This window comes from Propithecus coquereli, unplaced genomic scaffold, assembly GCF_000956105.1.
Source record: "Propithecus coquereli isolate 6110/MARCELLA unplaced genomic scaffold, Pcoq_1.0 Scaffold131, whole genome shotgun sequence".
Lineage (NCBI taxonomy): Eukaryota > Metazoa > Chordata > Mammalia > Primates > Indriidae > Propithecus > Propithecus coquereli.
The window spans coordinates 736,598-752,939 of NW_012137303.1; the positions used below are offsets into that span (position 1 = coordinate 736,598).

A 16,342-nucleotide genomic window follows, 5' to 3' on the forward strand; every position below is an offset into this window, starting at 1 on the left:
TTCTCATTCGGAAAGGCCTCATTTTGGATTAGGGAGTTATTGTCTGTCATTCAATAAAAAATTACTGAACACTGAAAAAAAAACAAAAAAAAAAACTTTCACCAGCTGGACAGTAGGGCTGTTATAGCCCTATTCCTGCAATAATTTACACATCTAGCTTTCTAATTCTTCCAATCTAATATAGTCAGAGTAATATCTCATTTTATTTGGCATTTTATAAATTACTAATAATATTCAATGTTTAAAATCTTTGTTAGTCTTTTCAGATTCTTCTTCTCTATCCTGGGTTTGATGAGTGTCCTATTGTCTTTACCCATTTCCTGTCTCAGTAGAAAATGTCTTTCTCCATTTTCTCTTGAGCTTGCTGTCTGATCTTACTGATTTTTGTGGCTTCTTACTATATTATATGGATTAAGTTCTTGTCATTTCTAAATATTTCTGTTATCTTCTACTTTTTCCATATCTGTCTATTTACTTTTCCATTGTGGCCTCCATCAAATATATCATTGATTTAGATGAAGCAAACTATAACAGGGTTTTGCTTTACTGTTTGTGTTCTTAAAGTTCTTTTTAAAAGTTATTTTTTTATTTGTCTTGAATAGGTATTTAAATTCTTTAGATAAATATATCTTATAAAATCCACAGGTGATTCTACTGTATAGTGCATGTTAAGAATCGTGATAATAGAATAATATAAAAACTCTTGTGTATGTCAATGTATGCGGATTCTTTTCTCTGGTATGTCCTTTCCTGTATACACCATTCGATCCTTCCACTTTGGCTCCAATCCTAGCAGAGTGACAGGCCTGGATTTCCCTCAACATGCAAAGGCAAGATTCTCTCAGACTACTTCTTTGCTCACTGGCACAGAATATCTAGAAGGCCAGAGACAGAACCCTGAGCTGGATGGACCAATGATGCATTCGTTTTTCATGGCTTTCTCAGGCCCTGGGGAAGATGTGTTTGTGAACCTAGCAAGCTCTTTGAATTCCCAACAAGAGCTAAACTCTTTCTGTACCAGTGGTGTTAAGTCTGAGAAGAGTTATCCTTGGTCCTTTGTGCTTATGTGGTACAACTAACACAACCCTCTTATATTGCAGTTCTTTCCTCTGGTAACCAAAATAACAGAGCAGGGAGGTATTTATTTATTTACTTATTTTTTTTTCTCTCAATGGATGTTTTACAATGTTTATAAATTAATTCTATTCCAAACACTACTTCAGGATTTAATTTCATCTCAGGCTCTAGAAGTCTTCACAGGCTTTCAACACAATCCCGCAGATACTCATCCAGGACCTGCTTTAATGAGTTCTTAACCCACCACTTCATCCCTGAAGTGTTTGTCAATATCCTACTGACTTGGTAGATTATGTGTATGTGGTTCAGTGCCCAGCACTTAGCAGGTACATAGGAAGATGTTTCATTTGGGGGTAGTTAGTACTCTTGGTTAAAATACCTCCTTATTAAAATCAACGGCACAGATTCAAACTTCATATGTGCGTACCAGGGTTTTTGAAACTCATTCCCGGGAGAGGTTTTTTCGTTATAACTACCCTTTGGCTCCAGACATGAAGCCCTCACCTGGACAACGGGTTTGGAACGGGAATTTGCATTCAGCAGACAAGACAGTGTTCTTAGATGAGTAATAAAAAGCGTAAATTCCACTTTTGATGAAGCGGAGACATGAGACATGGCTCATGCTGCTGCATTCTCCCCACCTCTATTACTCCACTTCCTTTTCCCCTTTGGGTTTTCTTTCCAGATACACTAAAATAAGTATTTTCTCTTGAGTGAGAGTAAGTAATGAGAAAGTGAGCTGGGTCTGTGGAAAAGTGAGTATTCCTGAAGCATCCTGTGCTTTTCTTTTTTGGTCATAATATTCCTAATTTTAATGTAAGTTTGTAAGATAAGGGATTATTTCTTTCCCTAACACCCAGTATAATGCACAGCACAAATTTGTGAATAGATAATACTTGTTTAAATAAAGTTTTTCATTTGCTTTTTTCCAAGTAGGATTACAAAAATTTGTTTCCTTTGTACACTCTCTTGAACCTGATTTCAGGCTTCACTGATACAAAATTATTCACAATCTTCCAGAGATTAGAAATTCTAACCTAGTAAAGTTTGCCATCAAGCCTAATCTTCATCAACAGGAGGGCCGAGTGGTTAAGTGGTTAAGGCATCAGACTTAAGCTCTAAGAGACATATGTCTGTTGTCTGAGAGACATATGTCTGTTGTCTGTTGTGAGTTCAAGCCCCACTACCAATAGAGCTGCCTTTAAGTGTGAAAAAGATTTCTAGGGCAAAGTTGGGAGCTAGGATCTTTATATAAGAGCTGATTTAGCACTTCCCACATTCGAGTCTCAACACTCCAAAACACAACGAGGGTGTTATGTAGTGTTCTACCCTTTTGCACAAACACCACTCCTTTTTTTATCTTTAAGCAAAAAGACAGTGCCTTTGTGAGCAGTATTAAGTAGGCACTTGAATAAATCTATTACTGTGCTGTTAGACTATAGGAGTTCTATCTAAAGACACTTGAATTCTGCAGGCAATTCAGTTCCAAGAGAAAGGAAATCACAAAATCACAAAATCATTTGCTTTTAGGTTCTCTTTGGTACTGAAGTAGGCAAAAAGGAGTGAATCCCACCTGCACCGCCTAATCGTATTTCCGAACAGAACTCAGAGAAGCCCGACTCTTTACTAAGGTTAAGGCTCTCCACGTTCCTTGCAAAGAACCAACTCAAGTAGGCAGAATCATCCCAAGAGCTAGGAAGACAGAGGTAAGTTGTCTTTTAGAGTAGAAGTGTTCAGCCAACACATCTTAGGAAAACAAATGATGTACTTTTCAATTACGTTGAATGGCTAATCTATACCAATTCAGAAGAAAGGGAAATGAAAGGAAATGTTCCTTGGTATGGTTATATTTTCATCAAAGAAATGTATATTTAATAAGACTGCCTGCAGATATTTATCAGGAGACTGTTTTTAGACCTGATGACGGCAACCAACTGTTGTTTGACCCTGTTTTTGGCCCTGCTCTTGTCCTTCTCTACACTGATGTTAGGCCACAATATATCAGTGATCACTCTTCCATTACAAGTTTCATGAGAAACTGCTGAATTGTTTTCCAAATAGTCATACCATTTTAAATTCCCACGAGCAGTGCATTAGAGTTTCAGTTCTTAAGCATCCGCACCAAAACTTGATGTTTTCTGTTAAGGTCTATGGGAAATAACCTGCTCTCTCTCGCTTCCGTCAGTATGCTTAAGCAAAGAACAAAGGGGGAAAGGGGGAGGAGGGTACGCTTCACACAGCTGCAAGCATCAACAAGATAAAGTAACAGCTAGCCCAGAGGGCCAGAACGCCCTGGAGCACTGAAACGCCCAGGGGTGCCTCATGTACCCAGATAACAGGGAGTAGAATGTACTCTGACTTAAAACAAAATGTTAAATGCATTTTTGACTAAGATAAATAATGATTAATGCTGATCCAGGCTTCTATAACCCTGCTTGCGCAGATAGATGACTTTACAGGATGTGGTTTTTGCCTTTAAAAGAGCCTGTCTCCCCTGGCTTGGGGCTGCTCTCTGTGCTGCTGCCTCTCAGCGGTGCAGAGGGTAGTCGCTGGCCAGCTAATAAAAGACTCACAATTTGGCTCAGTTCGGTCTCTTGGTGGTCACTTCTCGCACTCCATACCATAATATTTTCAATTATCTTTTAAATTTTTAGCCATTCTAGTGAGTATGTATTAGTCTTACTGTGGTTTCAATTTCCATTACCTAAAGATTAAAGCATATTTTTTTGTGTTTATTTGTTAGCTATATGTATTTTTTTGGTAAAGTGTGTGCTCAAATATTTGTGCATTTTTAAGTGTTTTTCTTTTTGAGTTCGGAGAGTTCTCTATATATTCTGGACACACTACACTAATCAGATATGTGTTTTGCACATGTTTTTTGTCATTGTAATACTTGTCTTTTCATATTTTCTCAACAATTACTTTTTCAGAGAAGAACTTTTTCATTTGGATGAGACTAATTTATCAATTTTGAGGCAGGGAGGATAATGTCTATCCAATGTCCCAAAGATTTTTTTCTTCTATCTTTTCTAAAAGCTATATTATTTTAGGTTTACATTTATATCAGTGACCCATTTTGAGTTAATTTTAGTAAGAGGGTGCAAATAAGGGTTTCTTTTTTAAATTTTTTTAACTTTTAATTTTTTTGCATGTGGATGTCTGATTGTTCCAGTGCCATTTGCTGAAAAGACTATCATTTCTCCATTGAATTGCCTTTGCAACTTTGTAAAAAGTCAATTGGCCACATATGTGAGAATCTATTTCTAGACTTTCCTTCTGTTGTATTGATCTATATGCGTCGCGGATTGCAGAATGGGGGATGGACACAGAAAGAAACACACAGACACACACAAGACGTACAAGACTGAAGTAGATAATTCTACCAGTCGCTTTATTATATAGTTTTTCCATGTCCGGCAGCTACTTCCTGGTACGTGACTACCTTGGGCGCCCTGAGAAAAATACATTTTCATTCCTTCCACACGATTGCTTAAGGGAAGCAGACGTTTGCATCTTAACTTCTTGTATCTTAACTTCTTTATCTCATTACCGTATGCAGGACAATGAGATGCCTTGGCTTGTTTGCAAGACCCCAACCACTTGGTTATCTATCATAAAGCTATCTGTCATGAGGAATAGTTCTGTTTGTCCAACAGGCCGTGTGCGGGCCTGTTGACCTCTGGCGCCAAGGAGAGCACGCCCAGTTTCGCTGACTCTGGGCTTAAGCCAATTTGCCCAGGGACGGCCCCTACAATATGTCTATACTTTTTTCAATATTACATCATCTTGTTTTATTATAGCTGTATGTTCAATCTTAAAATCACTTAATATGAGTTACCTAACTTTGTTTTTCTTTTTAATAATAATTGACCATTTTGGTTCTTTTGATTTTCCATATAAATTCTAGAATAACTGGTCTATTTCTACAAAAATATCCTGCTGGGCTTTTTGTTTGAATTGCATTAACTCTACAGATCAATGTGGGGAAGAATGACAGTTTAACAATATTAAGATTTCCAATCCATGAACATAGTATATGTCTCCATATGTTTCTTTGATTTATTTCCTGAGTGTTCTTAGTATTCAAAACACATAACCTACAAATATTTTGTTAGGTTAATATCAAAGTATTGCACTTATTTGGTGCAATTGTGAATGGTATTGTCTTTAAATTTTCATCTCTTTTTCCTTCCTTCTTTCCTTCCTTCCTTCCTCCCTCCCTCTCTCCCTTCCTTCCTTCCATTCTCTCTTTCTCGCTTTCTCTCTTTCTCTTTCTCTTTCTTAACAGAGTCTCCCTCTGTTGCCCAGGCTTAGAGTGCCAAGGCGTCAGCCTAGCTCACAGCAACCTCAAACTCCTGGGTTCAGCCTCAAACTGCTGAGTCAGGAGGATCACTTTTTATTTATTTATTTATTTATTTTACCCTTTATCTCGAAATCTTACTAGATTCTTTTATTATTCTATTTGAGATTATTTTATTATTTTAAAATTATTTATTTTAGATTATTATTATTTTTAGGTCATATTAGTCTTATTTTAGATTCTTTTGAATTTTCTGTGTAGAAAATTATCACTATGTTATCTGTGATTGGAGTTTTATTTTTTCCTTGACATCCCAATCTGCGTGCTTTTATTTATTTTTCTTGTATTATTGCATTGGATAGGAGCTTTAGAACAATGTTGAACAGAGGTGGTAAGGGCAGACACTCTTGCCAGATGTCCTGTCTTGGGAAATCATTTAGTTTTTCACCATTAAGTATGATGTTAGGCTTTTTGTAGATACTTTTTATGAAGTTAAGATAGTTCCTCTCCATTCCCAATTTACCGAAAGTTTTTATCATAAATGAATGTCGAATCGTCATTGAATGTTTTTCTACATCTGTTTTTCTGCCATCATGTGGTTTTTCTTATTTAGTCTGTTAGCACAATAAATTACATTGATTGTATTTTGAATGATGGATCAGCTTTGCATTTCTGGGATAAGGAATTGCATTTCTGGATGAGGAATCATGATGAATTATCCTTTTATATATTTCTGAATTTGATTTACTCTCTTGTTAAGGATTTGTGTCTATGTTCATAAAGAATATTGGTCTTTGGTTTTGGTATCAGGGTAGTGCTGGCCTTATAAAATGAATTGAATATCCCAACCTCTTCGATGTTCTGAAAGAGTTTGTATAGAATTCGTATTTCTCACTTAAATATAATACTTTACAGAATTTGCCAGTGACAACAGCTGGTCTAGAATTTCCATGTTGGAGAGGATTTGATTTTATTTTGTTTTGTTCTACTCTGCACTCAATTCCTTTAATAGATAAAGAAATATTCAGGTTATCTATTTCTTCTTAAGTGAGCTTTGGTAGTGTGTGCATTGTAAGAATTTTTGTCATTTCATCAAAGCTGTCAAATTTATAGTCATAAGATAGTATGTAATATTCCTTTTCAATGTGTAATAACATCCACTCTTTCTTTCTTAATATTGGTAATTTCTGTCTTCTCCTTTTTTTCTTCATCAGTCTGTCAAGTTGTTTATCAGTATAATTGGACTGTTCAATGTATCAACTTTTGATTTTCTTGATATTCTCTATTATTTTCATGTTTCACTGTCATGAATTTGTACTCTTATCCTTATTATTTCCTTCTTTGGGTTTTAGTTTTAATTTGTATATTTTTTTTCTAGCATCTTAAGATGAAAGTTTAGATCATTGATTTAAGAATTTTCTTCTTTGTAATATTTCAAGTCTATAAAATTCATTTTTATTCAATTAAAAATATTTGTAATTTTCCTTTTGACTTCCTCTTTGAATCATGGCTTATTTAGACTTTTGTTGGGTACTTTCCAAATATTTGGGGATTTTCCAGGTACCTTTAACTATTGATTTCTAGTTTAAGTCCATTATAGTAAAAGAATATATTTTATATAAATTGAATTATTTTAAATTTGTTGAGTGCTTTTTATGGCACAGAAAAGGATCTATCTTGGTGAATGTTCCAGGTACACCTAAAAAGAATGCCCTTCTGCTCTTGTTGAGTAGAGTATCTTATCAATATCAATTAGATCAAGTTGGCTGATAGTCTTTTATATCCTCACTGATTTTTTATCTGCTTGTTCTATTAACTACTGAGAAAGGGGTATTGAAGTCTCCAACTATAATTATGGATTTGTCTTTTTTCTTTTAGCTCTATCAATTTTTGCTTCATGTAATTTAAAGTTCTGTTGTTATATGCCATGTCTTTAGAGTGAATTGACCATTGTATCATTATATATTTGTCCCTTTTTATAGCTGGTAGCATTCCTTGTTCAGAAGTCTACTTTGTCTGAAATTAATATGGTCTCTGTAGCTTTTTTTTGGTTAGTATTTCCAGGGCATATATGTTTATGTTCTTTAACTTTTTCACCTCTCTATGTCATTATATTTAAATCTGGTTTCTTAGAAACGGCATAGAGTTGGGTCTTGATTTTTTAATCCAATTTGAAAAACTGTTTATAATTGGTGTTCAGACAATTTACTGATGTATTTGCATTAAAATCTACCATTTTGTTAGTTGTTTTCCATGTGTTCCTTTTGTTCTTTTTCCCTTTAACTTTTTCTTCCTGTCTTTGAAATATATGAACATTTTACATAATTTAATTTTTACCTTCAGTATTGCCTTATTATTTATATCTCTTTAAAAACAATTTTTGTGGTTTCTCTGGGGTTTTATATATACAGCTATTATTAATCAAAGTCTACCTTTAAATAATGTTATACCGCTTCATTGCTTCTTGGCCTTTTGGCTAAGATCAAGTGTAAATAATATTATACTGCTTCATGTGCAGTGTAAGAAGCTTATAACACTATATGCCTATATTTTGTGTTATCATTGTCATACATTTTGCTTTCATGTATGCTACAACTGTACAAGGTGCAACTGCTACTTTTGCTTTTTGCAGTCAATTGTTTTTACAGTGATCAAACTTGGGAAAAATATTTCTTATATGTACCTTCATTGTAACCATTTCTAGAGCTATTTTTTCCTTTGTATCTCTCTGGTCTCATATTCCTTCTTTCTGAACAAATTCTTATAACACTTCTTATTGTCCAGGTGTGCTGGTAATATATTCTTTAGTTTTTGTTTGCCTGAAAATATTTGTATTTCTTCTTACTTTTTGGAAAATAATTTTTGCTTGGTAAAGAATTCTGAGTTAAAGAGTTTTGTTTCACTCTTGGTGCTTTAAATGTCATTCCATTGTCTTCTGGCATACTTAATATCCGATGAGAAATCTACTATAAATTAGCTGTATGTAATGTCTTTTGGTTCTTTTTTTGTTTGTTTGTTTGTTTTGAGACAGAGTCTCACTGTGTTGCCTGGGCTAGAGTGCCGTGGCATCATCCTAGCTCACAGCAACCTCAAACTCCTGGGCTCAAGTGATCCTCCTGCCTCAGCCTCCCAAGTAGCTGGGACTACAGGCATGCGCCACCATGCCCGGCTAATTTTTTCTATATATTTTTAATTGTCCGATTAATTTCTTTCTATTTTTAATAGAGATGTGGTCTCCCTCTTGCTCAGGCTGGTCTCAAACTCCTGAGCTCAAACAATCCGCCCGCCTCGGCCTCCCAGAGTGCTAGGATTACAGGCGTGAGCCACCACACCCGGCCTGTCTTTTGGTTCTTGGCTGCCTTCAATATTATCTCTTTTTCTTTGGTTTTTCAGTAGTTTGAATATGATACAAATAGTTTTTTTTTTTTTCTTTCTACTTATCCTGTTTGGGGTCCTCTGACCTTGGAGCTATGATTTGATATATTTCATTATTTTGGGAAAATAATCAGCCATTGTCTCTTTAAAACTTTTCCTACCCTTTTCTCTTTCTTGTCTCCTTCTAGGATTTTAGTTGCACATGTTTAGACAATTTGGCATTAATCAATAACTTTTCAACATTCTTTTTATTTTTTTCATTTTTTTCTTTGTGCTACAGTTTAAGTAGTTTCTATTGGCCTACCTTAAAGTTTTATGATTCTTTTCTTGCCTCTGTAGAGTCTACTAGTCAGTCTGTCAAAGGCATTCTTTACCTCTGTTGCTGTGTGTTTTTTTTTTCCATATACGTGTTATTCTCAGATGTTTTCCAGGTTCATTCATGTTGTAGCATGTATTAGAACTTCATTTCTTTCTACCATGTAATAATATTTATTTGATTTTTTGAGTTGTCTTTCTAGACATCTCTTTCAGCTGACCCTTTTTCTCAGTATCAGTAAAAGAAAGCAGATAAAAAGAATGAAATTTCAGATACCTTGAGCATCCACTCAGACTTAACGATCAAGATTGTACTGTGTGACAGTACCATGAAAGGTGAAGAACCTCACTTAATTCTGCTGAAGGACTTTAAGAACTTGTTTCTGTTACTAGTTTGAGCAATGTACACAGGAAGATATTTTTCTATATATATTTAAAAAAGAAAAGAAAAAGAGGACTGAACCAGCCAGGAGTCAAACCTAGAATCTTCTGATCCATAGTCAGATGCATTATCCATTGCACCACCAGCCCCATCCTGAATACTACTGTTGATTATCTATTATTCATTAGAACTGAGTTGATTCATCATGCAAATGAATTGAGCAAGACTTTGTGGATTCTGGCAAAGCAGACAGTTTTTCTTTGTGGTCAACCTAAGTTACAGTCCCTTAAGATACATACATTTAGAAAGAAATTTTCTACTTAGGAACGTCACATATGTGGTAGAGTGGCTGTCCTCATTTTTTTATTGATGTGCCTGTTTGTTTCTATTGTTTGTACTTGTGAATGCTTCATTAATTTATACAATCAGTTCATCTATCCAGTCATTAAACAATTTTATTTTTAAAATATACTTGTATTGGACACTGATGTTGGTTGCGGACCAGTAATTAGTGATCCATATGCTTTTAAATTTTGATATAATGAAAAAGAAATGGAATAAAGTACATTCTTGAGGTATTCATCATGTTTTCCATTTCACTCTCCAAAGAACCATAACTCACTATGGAGAAATTAATTTCAGACTCTACGCAACAGAAAAGACATTAAGAAACAACTTTCCCTCCCCCAAATTAGGCAAAATAGATGCAAGAATTCAACAAAGGTAAACATTTTAAGAACCAAATTCACATGGCAACTTAGAAGCTCATAGTTAATATCATTATAAAATTATGGAATACCAGTCATCATTAGATAAATTGGGTAAATATTATTTAATTACTTAATGTGAAGAAACAGGCACGTGAAGATACGCAAAAGTATTTATAAATGGGGCGGTCCTGTCCTCTGCGAGCTAGAAGCGCAATTGTGGTCCCAGCGCAGCCACGGTGCACAGGGCCTTTATCCCCGACTCTTCCCTACTAGATTTGTTGCCTTGGCCAAGTTGTGTATCCTTCTTTCCCTCGATTTCCTCAATTCCATACAATATTTTTAAGAGCACCTGGCACGCACATACTAACGGATGTTTATGATCCTCGACCCTTTTGGTTCCTATCAGCCTGATTGATTTGCTTTTAATACTGGAGAACTGTTTAAGGATGCTAACGACATTGCTATTATCAGATTCATTCCAGATTTTTTGAAACAAAATTTCCTCAGTTTCTCTTTGCCATGCAGATCTGCCGCTAACTCAGTGTACAAGCAGCTATCCTGAACGCTAAGGCCCAGGCTTTGTGGGGACCATAGAGGCCGTGGACCGTGGGCAGAAGAGAGAACCGCCTCGGCCCTTTGCGCGGGGGTTCATAGTCGCCCAGCTTCGAGGCGTAGAATGTAAGGGCGGAACTAATAAGGGGTGGGCCTAGGGCATAGGTGGGCGGGCCGACACAAAAAGCTCGAGATAGGATGCGGCTCTCTTCTCAGTTTGCAAATGTAGTAAGATGGAAAACTGAGAGTTTCATGACTCGCGGAAAGCAATGAGGAGCGCTGTGAGCAGGATTTGAACCTGCGCGGGGAGACCCCATTGGATTTCGAGTCCAACGCCTTAACCACTCGGCCATCACAGCTTCATGTAAAGATGCCATTTATACATTAAAAATACGTATCGATGAGGGCTTGAATGCTATAATCTTTTCTATTAATGTTAGCCACTCTTGTTTACTTAGCATGTTTACTTTCAGCAGTACACGAAAGGAGGTCACTCTCAAAGCCCTCTCAACAAATCTCTCCACTCAGTCCCTTCCCACCCCTCACTACCCTTCCAGGTCCCAGGTTGCTAACTCTCACCTCTTTAAGAGAAGGCAACATTCCAGCATTACAAGAATTGCCGGTTTTAATTTTTTTCCTGCAATTTTCGTGTATTGACTGGTTTTACTTCATAGTTGTGGCCGGGAATGAACTAAAGCGTTGTGTTAAGTGTGCTCAGGATCTTATTCAGTTGTGCTCTCCACATACAATACCCCCATGCATGGCTGATATAAAGGACAATTTGGCAAGATCTACCAATATTTCAAATACATATACCCTTTGATGCAGCATTTCCACAAATGTGTGAGATATATTTGCACACTGAGAGATTATATTGTGTTTAAGCTTATTCTATGCAGCATTATTTGTAATTACAAGATTGAGAAAAGCCTATGTAATCCAGGTGTTATTAAATAATTATTTATTAATTTATTAAATTATTCAGAATTATTTAATTAAATAAAATATGGCACAACTACACAGTGAAGTATGATGCACATTTAAAAGAAAATGAGAAAGATCATTATGTATGTACATATATTTTAACATAATAACAAAGTTCAGAGCAACGTGTATAGAATACTACCATGAGAGATATATTTGAGTTAGATTGTGTATGCATTTTACAAAATAGTTCTTCAAAAATAATCAATAAATACATGGCACTTAGAAGATGGCTGCTTTGATGGCTCTGAAGATCTTTCAGACTCAACAAACATCCAAGATTGCTCCATGGGGCAGCACCTCAGAATGTGAAGAATTAGTTCAGGATAATTCCCTTTCAAAGTGCTTTAACAATTCGTTCCATTACTCCTTTCAGTATTATGCTTCAATATCACTGCTTTGAACAATGTAGGAAGAAAAATGGTTTTCTGAAGGGAAAAAAAAAAAGAGAGAAAAGAAAATTGCGGTAGCCAGGAGTGGAACTATGACAGTAGTCAAACTTGGGATCTATTTCACCCCTGGCCCCACCTGCACAGGGTGGGCAATATCGGCTTATTCTTGACTAAGCATAGGTGAAGTCAGAAAAGAAAACTGAATATTTTGGGGGTATACACACAAACGAAACCCACAAGACTGAACTGATTCTGGAAAGGCAAATCCATTCACTTTATGATCAGTTTGCATAATGTATACATTTGCCTAAAATGTCCATATTTAAAATAATAATCAGCTTTCAACTTTAGAACATATAGAATGATTTTCATTCATTTAAAGCAAATTTTATTTCTCTGTGATTGTGTGCCTTCTCTCTACTATATCTATTCTGATATCTTTATTAATTTTTCAGTCTGCTCATCTGCCCACATTCAACCTTCATTTAATTTTTCATATATACTTACATTGGGCACTTATGCTGTTTGTGGATCAGTAATTAATAATTCATATGATTTTAAATTTAGATACCATAACAAAGTGTTTTGAAATATATTTTTGAGGTAATAATCATGTGATTTCCCTCTTAGTGTCCAAAAAAGCAATAATTCACTATAAAGAACACATTTGCAAAATTGTATGACAGCTCGATGCGACAAATAATGGCCACTAAAAAAAATAAACAATGCAAAAAGGAAGCAAGAATTCTATAAAAGTACACATTTTAAGAATTATATTTGATAGAGAAACTTAGAATCTAGGAAAAAATTTATTAATAATTAAATATTACTGAAGATCTGTCATCCTATGTCATTTTAAAACTGCTTTATTGAGGTATAGCCGACATACAATAAACTAAACATACTTAAAGTTTACATTTTAAGTTTTGACAACTGTATACACCTGTGAAACCATCACCACAATCAGGATAGTGACTACATCTACCACCTCTAAAAAGTTTCTTTGGGTCCCTTGGTAATGGCTTCCTCCTGCTCTTTCCCACTCCCCCAATCTCTAAGTAACCACTGATCTGCTTTCTGCCACTATAGTTTAGTTTGTATTTTCTAAAGTTGTATATAAATGGAGTCATATAGCATGTACTTTTTTTTTGAGAGAGGAGATGTTCAACTTCCTTGACTCAGCAAAATTATTTTGAGATCCTTCCTCGTTGCTGCAGGTACCAATAATTCATTCCTCTTTATTGCCGAGTAGTATTCCATTGTTTCAACTTGATTAGCCATTTATCTGTTGATGGATGTTTGGGGCTGTTTCCAGTTTTTGATTATTACAATTAGGGTGCTGCGAACATTTGTGTACTAATATTTATATAGATATATATTTCCTTTTCTCTTATGTAAACACTACTCGTGGAATGCCTGGATCATATGATAGGTGCATGTTTAACTTTTTAAGAAACTGCCAAACCACTTTTCAAAATGGTTGTACCATTTTATGTTTCTATCAGCGTGTGTTAGAGTGGTAGGTCCTCTGTATCTTCCTCAGTACTTGGTTTGGTCAGTCTTTTAATTTTATACAACATCATGCTTGATGATGAAAGACTTAATATTTCCCTCTAAGATCAGGAACAAGATAGAGATATCTGCTTCAACCACTTCTATTCAACATTGTACTGGAGGTGTTTGACAGTGAAATTAGGCATAAATAAATAAATAAATGGCATCTGGATTGAAAAGGAAGAGGTAAAATTTTCACTTGTAGATGACTGTCTATATAAAAAATCCTGTAACAAAAATCAATTATATTCCTACATACTAGCAATATACAATCAGAAATTGAAATTAAAAATAATACCATGGTTATGAATAAATTTTCCACTGAACATAGGGTTATCTGAGTCCTTTGTAGTTCACTATCTGGACATCCCTGGGAGACTCTTCAAGTGATAGAAACTCTAGGTGATGCATTATAAATGAGTATCTTCCTTTGATTTGTTTTCTTGATCTCTGTTTATATCTTTGGTCCTGGTTTGGAGGTCCATGTTTCATTTTTTACTAGAGCGCTCTGTTGGTTTTACATCTAACACATTTTTATTTCACTGTAAGCTCCAAATGTTTTGCAGAATAATCTATTATGTTTGTGTCATTAATTTAGACATTATAAACACAAATAGAATGAGGAACACAGAGATGATTTGCTCCTCTCTCAGTGCATGGCTTTCCTGTAGCAAAGTCACAACTCTTTATTGGAGGGAGAGGGTAAAACATCTTTGCCTTCCTAGAGTTCTCACTGCATATTGGCCCTCTCCTTTGAAGCTGTCATAGCCTTTGGGAATTACCCAGTTTCTTGATGACAGGCCTGCTCTCACAGGCAGAAATGGTTGGAAATTTTATTCAAAATTCATTGAGTGGGTTGGAGAATTATAACGTAGGTTGAATTCAAGTCTCATCAAATTTTTTTATAGGAAATGGCACTGATAAAGAAGATGCAGTACTCTGAGAATTGAATATTTGAGTGGATTTTGACAAATTTAAGAACCATAAATTCCCAAATACTCCTGACTTTCTGTTGACAGAGAGGACAACCAGGTAGTCATAATCCGCTCTCTGGAGGGATTTTCTTTTCAGACTGTACTACAGGGACATCTTAGAGTGGGACTGTGATGTTGCAGTTGTCTGCTTTCAGGTGGTACCTACATATTGTGCAGAACCATCTGTAAACCATGCTTAAATTTTTCTGCTTCAGTAAACTGGTCATCAAGAACGAACTCTCATGAGGTTTTACGTATATATATACATAGAGAGAGAGAGAGCAATGTAGCAAGAGTAGAGCCGTGCAAATGTGTGCCACTTCCTCATGCAACCTATTTGTGCCTTTAGGACCTGCTCTAGCTATATCTGATATGTAGCATTTCCATTTGATGATGGAGTGCTGCTGTACATGTCTAACTTTATGGCTTAGTAATTTAAACAATACCGTGTTTATGATGAGCATCTAAGGCCACGTGATAATGTGATGGCACATAACCAAGCACTCAGTCTGTACTAAGAACCTGGGAACAAACTTAAAGCTTTTTTCCAAGGAAGAGTAGTTACCCACAGATGATGGAGAACTTTGCTCCAGAATTCTAAAGGTCTGTGCTGTGATTCACCTGTAGGAATTTACCAAAGCCTCCAAACAGTATCCCTATTCACCTCTGACACTTCAAGCCAAAGTAGCTTTGCTGGTTCATGTGACCCCAGTGGCAGAGCCATTTGCACTGCAGCCTGGGCCTGTTGCAGAACCATTTCTTTCTAGGACCCACTCAAAACTAGAAGATTTTCAGGTTACTCAATAAATGATTTCATGTAGCATGCTCAATGTTGCCTCCAGAATCCAAACAGTTCTACTCTGTTGTACCACTTTTTTATTTCAGCATATTATGGGGGTACAAATGTTTAGGTTACGTATATTGCCCTTGCCCTCCTCCCCCCTGAGTCAGAGCTTCAATCGTGTCCATCCCCCAGATGGTGTGCATCGCACTCATTATGTGTGTATATACCCATCCCCTTTTGCCCCCCTTCCCATCTGCCTGACACCCGATGAATGTTATTGCTATATGTGCACTTAGGTATTGATCAGTTAAAACCAATTTTGTTGTACCACTTTTTTAATAGTGAGAGATGTCTGAAGCAGCAACCCATTATGTTTCAGACAACTGGACCCCTAGAAATTTGACAGAGGGAGTAAGACTCTGAATTTTTGTGAGGTTTATTTCCTACCCTCATGCATGCAAATGTCTTACCAATGTTCTAGAGAATTTGCTACCTTCTTATCATAATCAATATAAAGGGCCAGCAACATGAGTTTGGAGAGTCGATATACCCCTGAGCAATAGGGCAGATCAGGTGTACTTCAGTTGGCTTTGCCAGCTGAAAGCCTACTGCTTCTGATGGTCTTTATGATTAGATATAGAGAAAAAAGCACTCACTGTATCAGTAGCTGCATACCAGGTGCCAGCGGATGCGTTAGTTTTCTCCTCTAAAGTAACCATATCTGGAATGGCTAATGGAATTGCAATAATCACCTGACCAAATTTACCATAATCCACTGTTATTCTCCATAATCCATGTCTTCTGCAGTTGAACAATGACTTGAATAGAGATATGGTAGGAATCACCACCCCTGCATCTTCCAAGTCCTTGATGGTGGCATTAATCTCTGAAATCTCTCCAGGAATGCAATATTGCTTTGGGTTCACTATTTTCATAGACAGAG

At 36.0% G+C, this 16,342-nt stretch overlaps 1 non-coding gene across 1 annotated transcript; it reads right to left on the bottom strand.

Moving 5' to 3' along the window:
* Positions 1 to 10,988: 10,988 nt before the first annotated feature.
* Positions 10,989 to 11,070, bottom strand: TRNAS-CGA. Its single transcript has one exon. It is a non-coding gene; the product is annotated as a tRNA-Ser (tRNA).
* Positions 11,071 to 16,342: the final 5,272 nt, after the last annotated feature.